This window comes from Triticum aestivum, chromosome 2A (genome assembly GCF_018294505.1).
Source record: "Triticum aestivum cultivar Chinese Spring chromosome 2A, IWGSC CS RefSeq v2.1, whole genome shotgun sequence".
Taxonomy (NCBI): domain Eukaryota; kingdom Viridiplantae; phylum Streptophyta; class Magnoliopsida; order Poales; family Poaceae; genus Triticum; species Triticum aestivum.
In genome coordinates this window covers 339,355,680-339,368,851 of record NC_057797.1, presented here as the reverse complement: position 1 = coordinate 339,368,851, position 13,172 = coordinate 339,355,680, and positions in this window count along the sequence as shown.

The following is a 13,172-nucleotide window of genomic DNA, read 5'->3' as shown; positions in this document are numbered from 1 at the left end:
AAGAACCAACCGCAACCTTAACTTTTTTATGTTCATCAAAATTATGGGAAGCAAATATAATATTTATGTCGAACTCCCATTCAATATATAAAGCAGGTCTAAAACGGCCATTAAATGATGGTATAGAAACATTAATCTGATCATGTGCATTTGGATGTTTATGCACCTCTCGTGATCGTTGTGGAATTTGCATAGGTGGTTGCACGTCTCCCGCGATCGACAAAGCCCATGGATTGACTCTAGATCCTGTCATGATTAGTAGAAACAAGAAACAAAATCCAAAAATAATGTTCCTATAACTACTAGGATGTGGTAGTAAAACGCTCACAGTAAAGCAAATATCAATGTCTTACAATGTCTTACCATGCAGCAGGCGGTGATCGGCAACCAGCGGTGTCAAGTAACTCCAGAAGTTGGGTAAAGCGATTGCTAGGTGAACGTATGGATAGACGGTGTAGAAATATGTGGAGCTGGGTTGGATTTATATATGTGGAAAAAAAATGCTACAACCACGTTAATTAGTGCAAGCTGAAAATTCGTTCAAAGTGGTCGAGTGCTGATCCTAGGCTAGACCGTGCTAGAGACGCGAGCCTAAGACACAAATGAAATTCACGTGCCCTGGCAACCAAGTACTCAAGTTGCAACAAAAAAATATGAGCAACGTAGCAACAAGCCAAACAAGCAATACTACAAGTATGTATGATTTTTGCAAATATTTGGTATGTGGCTAATCTCTCTTTTCTTTTGTTTCTGCCTCAATGTCTTTCTCCCTCACGTGCAACTTCTTTTTTTGCCTGATAAACAATTTCCAAGTACTACCGAACAAACGTGGTTGCTCTTCTTTTTTTTCACTATCCAGTTCCTTTTCTTTTTCTTCCTATTCTCTGATTTTCTTTTTGAATCCTTCCAAAGATGAGCACGCAGCACTTTAATGTCTCCTATCCCAAAACTTCCAAAGAAAACATCCACGTTATCCCCTTCCTTTATTGGCTGATCTCTTCTCTTTATTGGTTGATCCCTTTTCTCGTTGTGTTGGCCGATCTGTTTTTTTTTTTGACTTTCCAATTAGTAGGCACAACTCACGTCCTTCCTTCCTTCCTTCTTTCCCTTTTTTTTAAAGAAAATTGCCCCAAAAACGGCCACCAACCAAACCGATTGGCACTTGCCTTTTTTTAATCTTTTCCTTATCTCTTTTGGCAACGTCCAAAAATAATTCCTCACAATAAATGCCGATTCCATAACCTGCACCACCACGTTACTTCTCTCTCTCTCTCTCTCCTGCTGTTTTTTTCTATCTTCCAAACTCTGACTCTTTTTTTTCGTTGGATTAGTCAATAAAAAAATCCACCAACGTGAATTGCTAGGACTCCAAACCGAATAGGTTTTATTATTTGTTTCTTTCTTTTCAAGAAACGTCCAAAATATGGAAACCTCGAACCGAATCTGTACTCTTTAATTCCTCCCCTCCTGTTTCTTTTTGGCTGATCAAAATTTGTGGGACTTGTTTCCACGCATATCTAACAACCAAAGGAAACTTTCTCTCTGTTCCTTTTATTCCGCCAACCTCTCTTTTCTCTCTCTCTCTCTTTTTGCAGCGATCTCCACGGATCCAAACTAGTACTATGATTCGGTCCGCAAAAAGAAGGATTCAATCAGATCTGCACTTTCCTTTCTTTGCCTTCAACGATTAGGAAACTTTCCAAGAACTACACTGCTATTTTTATTTCTCAAATCTACACAAGATTACCACGTGATGCCTTTACTTGGAAACGAAATCTTTTTTTTTAACTACAACGTTGGTTGCTCGTTATCTTCTTTGATTTTTCTCCTCCTTCTCACTCTCCAACAAAAATCCAAACGTCCAATACTTGGAAACAGACCAGCACGTCCTCCTTTGCTTTTGTTTTTCTCCTTATTTACCACAACAAACAGGGATTTATGGACACAGATCGGCGCTTGCCTTTTCTTTCACGGATGATCCCTTCTGTCCTTAAAACCAGCCACGTACTGTTTCCAAACGAACTTGCCTTTTTTTTTGGGCGACCAAATCTTGCCACGAATCTGCTAGTAGCTCGGTTTCCAACGAAAGCAATCCCAACGAGGCAACAACACGAATTTCCTTCCAACCTAGAAAACAGATCAACGCTGGACTCTCCTTTCCTTTTTTTAGCGATTCTTTTCGTTTGCTTAACAAACCAGGAAACTTTCCAAGTAATACCACGTCCTCCTTTTCTTCTTTTATTTTCGCCCTTTGTATTTCCTGGCCGAACCAATCTCTTTCCTTCTTCTCTCACCTCAAAACGCTCACTTTCCTTATATACGTTTTCTTCGTTCCTGTTTTTTTCTTTCCTCCAAATTTTTTTCCAGATTTTTGTAACTCCACGATCACAAGGACTTTTTCCCTTCGATCCAAACCTTCTGAATGTTTTTTTGCAAAGGATGGAAAGAACAATGGCAGCTGCAAGACAATAACAGATGATAGCGACAACAATAAAAGTGTATGGACGGTCGTGATGGCGAGAGCAAAACATTCTGTAATGGAAGATGACAACGAGGTGAATGATGGTGTTTGCGGAAGCGGCGTGAACAAAACGTGCTCAGAACTCGAAACTCTAAAATACTAGACCTAAACCAGCAACTCGACACACGATGCAACCAAAAATTCAACAATGCAAAAACTAAGTGATAATAGCGAAAGGCTCAGACTGTCTGGGACACGGATGAAGTAATCTAACTCTTTTTTGGTGGCTTTTTCTTGGACTCTAGGTATGAAGAACATATGCAATCTAGACTATGAAAAACTGGAAATCTCACCGAGCAACCTGAAAACTGATACCACTTGATAGAGGCGAGGGTCCCGATCCTTCGATGAGATGATAACTATCGATTTGGTGGAGACGACTTTGACAATCCGACTACAAATGTGCACGACGTTGCGCCTTAGCAATCGCTAAACCAACTCCGGGAGGTTATTGACCACGTTGGAGCACGATCAACCTGACCACGAAGGTCTATTCCTGCAAGCAATCGAAGAACAAGCAAGAATATGATTAAGCAATCTGAATATTGCAAGTATGGATGAAGTATTGATAAAAGTGGGGTTTCATAAGCGGTCTTGGTCTGGTCGTTGGACACAAATGAAGTACACGAAGTTGCAGCGATGGCTAACTTTTAACTAAATAAAACCCAAGTCTAAACGAAGCCTTAAGGGCTATATATATAGGGAAAAGAGAGGGGATTTTGTCCACCCTTGGCAAGGTGGGACTAAAACACCTCCTAAGTCGTTTCCCATATAATATGGACTCTAAAAATAGATTACATGGGCCTGGCCCAAAATAAGGTGGCGCGACACCAATAATAAGCTATGGAGGAAATTTATGAAAGGCCATCTTGTATATTTCGTCCATCTTCTTGTATGTCATCATGGTGGCTTCAAAGTCCGGAAATCTCCACTTGAACCTCCGTTCTTGTTATCTTTGCACGCACCTTCATCTCCGTGCTTGACCATGCTCCAATGTTCATCCTTCTTGTCTGTGCTAGGCCCTTCATTTGCAAGCAACACAAATGTATCTAAGTTAGGCAGCATCATATTCTCATGAACACTAGAAACATTACCAAGAACGAAAGTACCTGATAATTTAATTGGCGTATCTGAGCTCTAGCAACTGTTCCAAGAGGTAAAACAACAAGGGATATGGGTGTAACTGTGGTAGCCATGTCCTCATCAGCTAAGGTCAACGTCGCCAAACTCTTCAAGTCTTGGTCATGTCTCCAATGGCTTCTTCTGATCATGCTTGTCTTTCTCAAGTTCTTTTGCCAGATCATCTCTGTTGACGTGAAATCTCTCGTGACATCCTTTAATATTTCTGGAGTTGCATTCCAAACTTCTGGGTTTCATTATCCTTGGCATGAACCATGGTCTAGTTCCTGACGAATCTCTGGTTTCTCGAGGTTTTGCTCCTCCAGCTTGGCTACTTCAGCTTCTGGGTCCTAAGTTCTTCACGAAATGCTCCTTGTCAAAATATGGCTTCTTGTAGCTCCATCTTAACTTCTTGATGTACTTCTCCAGATCCTGGTGATACACCGGATAAGGTTAAAACTTCATCTCTACTGATAGATGCTCCACCAGCCTTCTACCATCCAATCCTTCCGAAGAAATGCCTGCTTAACTCAGCCCGGCGACAAATAGCATAAGCGGGTGATGACATCATGGATAACCGTGTTTCTGCTCTTGTCATTTCCATGAGCTATCTCTCCATAGTTGATATCTCCTGCCTTAGGATTTTATTTGACAAAACTTCAAGTTCTCATGCTCCTTGCTTCAGTCTTTCTCCGATACACCTTGATCTCGGGTATTGACAATTTCCATGGTCTGCCAAGTTCCATAAGGGTAGCCTTCCTAGGTCATAAAATGTGGAAATTCTTCAGAGCCTTCAAATTCTACTTGTCTTCGGTCTTCAACCGTTGTAGTTTCCATTATTCAGTTGCACGGAAAATACTCTTCATTCCGAATGGTCTCGGTTGTCCGATATCTTGTACTTCTTGGAGTGATCTCATCAGTCGAATCTTCGTGTGGTCAAAAGGGGATAGGGGTATGGTCTCACTAAAGGGAATTTTTTGAATAAGCTCAGAAGAGAAGAGAGGTAAAAGATCTTTTGAAAGGGAAAGTTGTAGAGAAAAATCTTTGCTATGGGCTTTCCAGTTTCTAGGGTCACGTCCTACAGTCAACATGTGCTCTGATACCATCTTGTAGCGACCCGACCCGAATGGATCAAGTCTCTGTGCTTAAGTGTCATCCCTGGATCGATATGCTGACACACACAGTACTCGAGGATTTATAACAGAGGTAAATCACATGTATAAAATAACGTAAATACTATTACCTCAATCCAAAATAGCGGGAGCAACAAGGTTGTGGATTCCCATCAACACCAACGGCAAAGTTGAGTGTAGAATCGTAACCCTAACGTATCACTTACTCGTCGTAAGAAACCTGCAACATGAGATGTTGCAGCCCGAAACAGGTCAGTACATTGAATGTACTAGCAATTTCACACCATAGAGAAAATGATGAACAATGGCTATCACTATATGCATATATGGCTGGTGGAAAAGCTCTATGGTTATAATGTTTTTGCGAAAAGCCAATTTTTCCCTACTGCAAAGGAATAAATTTATTTAACTATCATGGTGGTTGTTAAACATTGAGAATGGTTGACAGCATTCTCAATCCCAATTAAGCATCATCATTAAAACCCAACAAATTATTCAAGTAACGTGATGAGATCAACAGGATAATCGAAGAACTAGATACTCAAGATGTCCATAACCGGGGACATGGCTAATCATGATTAGTTTATACACTCTGTAGAGGTTTGCGCACTTTTCCCCACAAGACTCGATCTCCTCCGTTGGATTTCTCGCACTACATGGTGTTTGAGAAACGGATGACCGAGACATAGTATTTCAGAAGCGTTTGCACCTTACGATGGGTAGACCGTACCACCTACAACCCCTACATCTGCTAGTCTACCACTGTAAGAGTTCACACGACTTAATCAACTATGCTAGAGCCCATAATAGCTTGTGGCTGCACACGGATGTTTCTAGCATGAATAATCTTATGATCCCTTTGAGCCTGGGTGGCGAACCATAGGAGGATCACACGGTAACCCCGGGATCTCCTAGGACAACACTGGTATATCCCCAGGTGTTCGGGCAAGTCCACTGGTATATCCCCAGGGTGCCCCAACCAATCCACCCAGATGTGTATAAAAGTAGCCACCTTAAGTTAAACCTTTAACAATAATCTCTCACATCTGTCATGAATACTCTCAAACCCAATCCACGTCTATGAGCATAGCCTGGCAATATAAGCATAACGTAATGGTAACTCCCAAGGGTTTGAATGTAATAGGGTAATAGGTTCTACCTCATCAACTACTTCCCAATACCCACATGTTATCAATCCTACTCATGCAATGTTTGAGGGTGAAACTAATGCATAAAAACTGGGTATAAAAGGAATATGATCAAAGTGTGAACTTGCCTGCAATGTTGATGAAGATGTTTCGCACTCAAAACTCTTGATAGCTCTACTTGTCACACTCCGGTCAATCTATCATAAGCAAGCAATAGTAACCACACATAAGCAATCACCCAAAAGATCAGAAAGAACGAAGAAGACGATTCGGAAAACTTCAAAACCAAGCAAATAACTCTTGCAACATAAAACAATTTCTAACAGTACCAAAATTATGTGAATTTGGCCTTATTAGAATGTTTAGGTCAAGAGCTTCGATTTGCAAAAAGAATCAACTCAAACGGAGCTACGAAACTCAAGTTATGATCAAACGAAGTTTGAATTCAAATATGATCTAATTCAAATTATAAACTTTTGAAAAACATGTTTAAGTTGTTTTACTGGATAGAGGAGATCACAACGAAGAAGTGGTCGTTGGTTTCGTTGGATTTGGACTAACGAGTAAAAAGTTATAGTCATTTGAAAACCAGGGGCTGATATGTAAAGAAAATCCTCACATATAGATCCCTGGCCGAAATTAATAAGAAAAAGAAAAAACTATCGAACGAACGTTTGCTAAACAGATCTATAGAACGAATACGTTCACTAAAACTTCCTAAATAGAAAACGTTCATTAACTAATAGATTTAAATATGAAAACCGGGGTTTAAAAAAACCATGATAACCCTAAATAAACCGGGTCAAAGCAGCGGTTCTACCGGTTCGGTCGGCGGGTCGTCGGCGGCGGCGGTTTCCAGCGGCTCTCCGGTGAGGCGGCGGGCAGCGGCGGTGGCTATGCGGCAACCGGCGCGAGGCAGCGCAGGCGAGGGCAGCGCGGGGAGCGGCGCGGTGGCGGTGGCGCGGCAAGCGGCGCGGGGCGGAGGGGTGGAGTGCGGCGCGGTAGCAGCAGCGGGCGGTGGCGCGATGGATCTGGCGGCGGCAGTGGCCTAACGCGGCGAGGAGGCGAGCGGCGAGATGCGGGCGGGGCGAGGAGAGAGAGAGGCGGCGGAGGCGGCGCTTATATGGGGCGGGGCGGCTCCCTGGCGTGGGCGAGGGGGCAGCCAGCGCCGTGGGTGCGGTGGACTCCGGCGGGAGTCCTGCACCGGCACACGAGGAGGAAGGCGACACGGGCGTCGGGCTGGGCCGTGGCCTGGCTGGGAGCTGGCCCGGCCCAGTCGGGGATTTAAAAAAAACATTTCCAGACAATTAAAATAATAAAAGCAAAATAAAGAAAAATATTATATAGGCATATTATATATCAAAATTTTCAGAAAAAGATTTCCAACAACATGGACATTTTTAATATGCCAAATAAAATCCTCACAAAATCAGATAAATCAAAGAATGCTACTGGTCTAATAGAATCCAACAAAAATCATTTTAAAAAAATACCAAAATTATTTCAAATAAATTTTTCTCCAATTTTCTATTGTAGGGAATCATGTTACCCTAATTTCCATATCTTTTATTTTTGGAGAAAAATAATTTGAATAAAACTCAAATAACTCCAAATTGAAAATAAATTCAGAAGAACTTTGAATTTAATTCTTTGAAACTCCCAACTCATATTTCATATAATTTGAAGAAGTCATTTTATCTTCTCTCATGAAAATCATTGAGCTGCATGAAGATTATGAATTGAAATATTTCCAATTGAAATTCAATTATTTTCAAATACCCTTTCATTTAATTTAAATGGAAAAAGTCATATCATCTTCGCTCAATGGTTTTGTATTTGAAAAGAATTTGAATTCATGGAGATCAGAAAGCAAATATGAAAGTTTGGGAAAGTCCTTTTATTCCCTCTCATTTAACTTTCAAAAGTTTCGAATTCACTCCCTTTCAGACAATCAATCAAATCTATCTATTTATTATAACATTCCAAAATTTAAAATTTTGGGATGTTACAGTTGACTCGGTCCTGGAGATCGAAGTCCAAAACATTCTGGTCTTCCTTGAAGCTAGGGCCAACGTCCAGGAGTACACCAACAACGGGCGCAAGATGTCGCCGTCGCCGTCACCTTCGGTAAGTGGCCCAACGACACACAGAGCACGACTGAGGAGCCGCTTCTCACCGCAAGATGCCGCCGCCACCGCGTAATCTAAATTTGCCATGAAAAATGTTCGGATTGTCATGCTTAAAATCCGAATGTTTATCATTTCCGTTTATTTTAGATCGATCATCGTATGAATGTAAAGTCGGAGTCAGACTGAATGAAATTAAATGTTCTGCTCGAGCCGTATCAAATTAAATATAAAACGTCATCGAGCCACATGTATTCCTTCTCATCACAAACATTTCATATCAAATACCATGTCAATTCCAAATATTTTCTTAGGTAAGTCAATTCCAAATACTTGTAGGGCACGACCAGTCCCCTTGTTGACCACTAGGCGATACATCTATTTATCAACGCATTTGATTTTACTGAGTAGTAGATAAATAATACTAGATAACTTGTCCGTCATGGTCAGTTTTGTTGCTAAACTTGTTACATGTATAATCTATATCTATACCATCTATACCAAAGGGGCAGATCCAATTAATCTCGATAGCAAATCATGTCAATCCAATGACCTAGACTGCTTCATTATCAAGCACTCAACACGTTTAACGTGCAGTTAATGTCATGCCAAAAATAGTGCTAATCACATAATAACACACAAATAATATACTACTTAATATCAGCATGCACTTAATATACTTCCAAATTAGCGTGCATTGCACATACACATTGACTAGTAGTACTAGTACGTGAAATTGGTGCCATAACTTGTGAACGCGCCCAGATATGGTCAACGACAACATCGCCCGCGAGTTCTTCGTGTTTGCCCGTGCGTCCAAACGTAGAAGGGGAGGAGAGAGAGAGAGAGAGAGCAGACATGGACCCACCAGTAAGTGAAGGCGAATAGTACGTGCCAACGAGCCGGTCCTACTAATGTACTAAAAATATTATTAAAACATGGTATCGATTAAATAGGCAATGGTAATATACAAACTTTATATCAACAAAGGGGGGTAGAACAAACGTTGCTATACTATGTTGCCTATTGACGTGCGGCTTGAAGGCCCTGGTCGGATGTTCGATCATCGTCCTTTTTAATTTTTAATTTATATATGGGTCCAAATTTGTTCCATGACTGGTGGGCCCCTCGGTGTGTAGTTTGTAGCACTTTAATTTGTTGGTCGAAACTTGTTTCATTACAGGTGGACTATCGGTGTGTAGTTTTGTAGCTTATTTATAATAATTAAAGAGAACAACAGAGTATTTTTACAAAAAATATCATGGTGTGACGTTGAAGGTGAGAAAGGACATGCGAGAGAGCGATGACCGAGACAGAGGGAAATCAGTTGGGGGAGGTGCAGGGGTTGCAACGGTGTTGGGAGTAGTTGTGGGCCGAATGCTACGAAAATATAATCTAAACCCACTGGAATAAATGCCTTCACAAATTAATCCAAGGATGGGGTCCCCCTCGCAATGTAAATAGCTCCGACTCTGCGAGGGATGGAGAGGTAGCTTCAATGTGTGGAAGATACAGCGTGAGAAAGCGAGGTCAATCGAGACACAGATAGATAGAGAGACAAAGTGAGTGTGGTCGCTCTAGAGAGATATTGTCCGATTGAGCTTTTGGGAAGGGTGAGGGCTGTAAGATAGAGCTTGAGAGATGATCCAGTCACAGACATGTAGATATATTTTGTGCGCGGGAGGAAGCAAGGTCAATCGGTTGCATATATAAAGGGAGAGAGATGGAGCGAGTGTGGGTCGTCGTGCGATCGAAAGAGTGGGACGGTTTGGAGAGAGTGACCTGGATAGACAATGTTCATGAGAGAGTATACAATATGAATATGTAGATTTGGGCTCAAACATGGAGATATATCATTTGTGTCCGAGAAAGAGCGAGGTCAATCGAGACATACACACACACACACAGAGAGAGAGAGAGAGAGAGAGAGAGATTGAGCGAGCGTGGCCTGACATGAGGCCGAAAGAGTGGGGGCAGCTTGGATGGACTGACCTCGCTTTCACGCACATTATCTATCGAGGCCGAATAGGGAGATATATCATTTGTGTGTGAAAGAAAGCGAGGTTAACCGAGACTTGGATAAAGAGAGCGAGATTGACTGAGTGTGGCCTGTCGTGCGGAAGAAAGAGTGAGACAGTATCGAGAGAGTGACCTAGATAAACAACGTGTGTGCGTGCGCACGAGAGGTTGGGGACTAGATAGGAATGCATGTATCTAGAAGAGAGGGTGGGAGGGGGAGAGAGGGAGGGAGAGCTCGACATGGGGTGCAATGGCGGGTGTGTGAGGTAAATGCATTTGGTAACAGAGTGGGAAAAAGGGGGTTGTGTAGTTGAGAGAGTTAGAGATCGAAACATGGAGAGAAAGAATGAACGTGTGTCGGAAACCGATACCTTCCTAAGGTTGTTAGGAGAGGAAGATTGACCGATACAGGAAGTATGTAGCATGTGTGCTGAGGAGGGGGGGGCTAAAAACAACATTTGAATGTAGATAGTACGAGACTTAATATCGATGTTTCAATTCCGTGTACATTGTAAGATTTGAACTGAGGACCATGCATATGGGTAATTATTTCGAATTCGTGCCATACTAGGTTTGGAAAAGTTGACAGCATTGGCCATTCCCAAGCTGAAAGACACACAGGGCTGAAATGGGCCCATGTCTACATCGGGCCTCTAACAGGCCAAAATGTCACTGGGCCGTAATTGGGCCCATATATTCAGCCAATAATTAATGGGCCAGATCTGGCTTCGGTTCGTAAATGGGCCATGTTTAAACATGCCGTTATTGGGCTGGCCCAATAGTACCTGAGTAAATACTACGACCTTTGACTAGGCCGGCCTTTTTAACCTATATGGGCCTGTATTGGGCCCTGCCATGTGTTGACGTATCATAGGCATGTCTCCTCCATTGGATGGACGACATCTGGCCCACCGAGGAGCCAACACGTGTCTCCTCAAGCCAATGATGATTTTACACGTGGAAAATCCCCATTGGTCTGGGTTGTTAACGGGTTATCGGATCCAAACCGGAACCCGATAGCTTAATGGCGACCCGTTATGGTGGATGCCACGGGTCGGTTACCCTTGACGAAAGCACTTCCGTGACGCGCCATTTATCGTCATGGAAGTGGACACTTCCGTGATGATAATTTTGGTACTGTCATGGAACACTTCTATGACAACACAGGTATGACTATCTTGATTCTGTCATAAAATCGTCATGGATGTACATGCATGACAAAAAACATCACCTACTGTGACAAACACGTATCATCATGGAAGTGTATTTTTTTGTAGTGCAAGTATACCAATAACAATATATGGTACATGGAAACACACACATGAATAGATAGATGGGGTCATGCAACCAAGGAATGAGCCAAAATGTGGAATCCACGAAAATGCTCTTGTTTCACAACGCTAGAGAGACGCTAGCTCGATTGCACAATAGCTGGATAGGAATCTTGTGCACAACCTACTAGGTAAAATGTAATGACTTCTATCCCAACTGTGCTATATGTATGGTGTTCCGATGATATGAACCAAGATGATCGATGTAACACCCCAGATGTAAAACTTCCATATTTGGAGATGTATCCAACCTTGTCATGTTCAATACCAAGTGGTTTTCCTCTTTGTGGGTCTCATTGTGGGTTTGCTTTGTTTCCCATTGCATTGTCTTGTCATTACTTGTCATATTTCTTTTTGAAATCACATGTTTGCATCATGTTCATATCATGTTGTGTGGTGCTTATGTCATCTTGCATTCTCATCCTCACCATGTGCTTGGTGTGAGTTCATACATGTTCTGTTGTTGCATGCTTCATGCATTTGATCTTGCATCATCACCTCCCACTTCCTTCTCCTTTCCATGTTTCTACAAGAGGCATTTTACCCTCCTCCGTTAATGTTCAGCTTTGCCTCATTATTCTATCACCATGTCCTAGACCTCTCTGCCAAATTTCATCTCATTTGGAGTTGTTTTGGTTAGGTTCAAAAATGGTCCAAGTTTGGTTATAATTCAAATTGTTTTATTTTTATACCTGTAAAAATGCCCAATGCAATTTATTCAATTAGTGGATAATCCCAGGAGCTTGGAAATATTTTCATATTTACCAAAATTCTATCCTATGTCCCTGACCTTTTCCATTTGTATTTTCTGTCTGAAGAAATTGTAGAAATAGGGAAAAGGGAGCGGCAGCCTACCTGGGCCTCCCGCAGCCCACCAAGCGCACCAGCAGCTCCAGCCGCAGCCCATCCAGCCCACTCGCCAGAGGGTCGTCCTCTACCTGTACGGCAGACCATCCAGAGGAGCCACGTCGGCCGCCTCGATGATTTGACGGCCGGGGCGCCTCCCCATGCTCTATAAACATGTCACCAGTGCCCTAGGGTTTCTACTTTGTCCATCCAGGCCCTCTCCTTCCCTCGCCACCGCCTAGGAAAGCCTCCACACCCTTGTCGTGGCCGCGCCCACCATGAACCGAGCAAGCAAGAGCTCGAGCTCGGGGTAGCTCCTTCGCCGCACCTCCGACCCCCTTGGCAGCCGCGGACAGGAACGCCAAGTACCTCTTCGCCTCCTACCACGACGCACGCGATGCCACGGCCCCTAGATCTACCTCCCCGTAGTCCTCTTCCTCCCCTGCTTCACGAACAGCATCCTCGTTGAAGTTCAGAGCTCCCTCGCGTCGTCTCCGGCTCATCTCCGTCGACTCCATCGTGTCCTAGGGTGAGCTGGGTAATGCACCTACCTCTCCCTTCCTTTCCATGGCATTTAGGACCCTGTGAGACTCGACCGATCCGTGCCTTTGTTGTGCTCCCGGTGCTCCGGCGAAGTCTGTAGCTTTATTGTGTGTACCTGCTGCCGCACTCCCCTGCGTCCCCGCGCTCCGGTTCCCACCTAGCTGCGTTCTCCTCGCCGCATTTGCCCGTGTGCACGCTTGCATCGTGTCGCCTCGCCAGCTTCAGAGGTCGCTCGCTCGGCCTCTGCACCGTCGAAACCAAGCCAAGCTCGCCATGAGCTCGTGCTTGAGTTGAACCCCACACGCACACCACGCCTTGCTGCACCTTTGCCCGCACGCACTCTCTGTAGCCTCGCGTGCTTCCCTGCTCTGCATCGCACGCTCGAC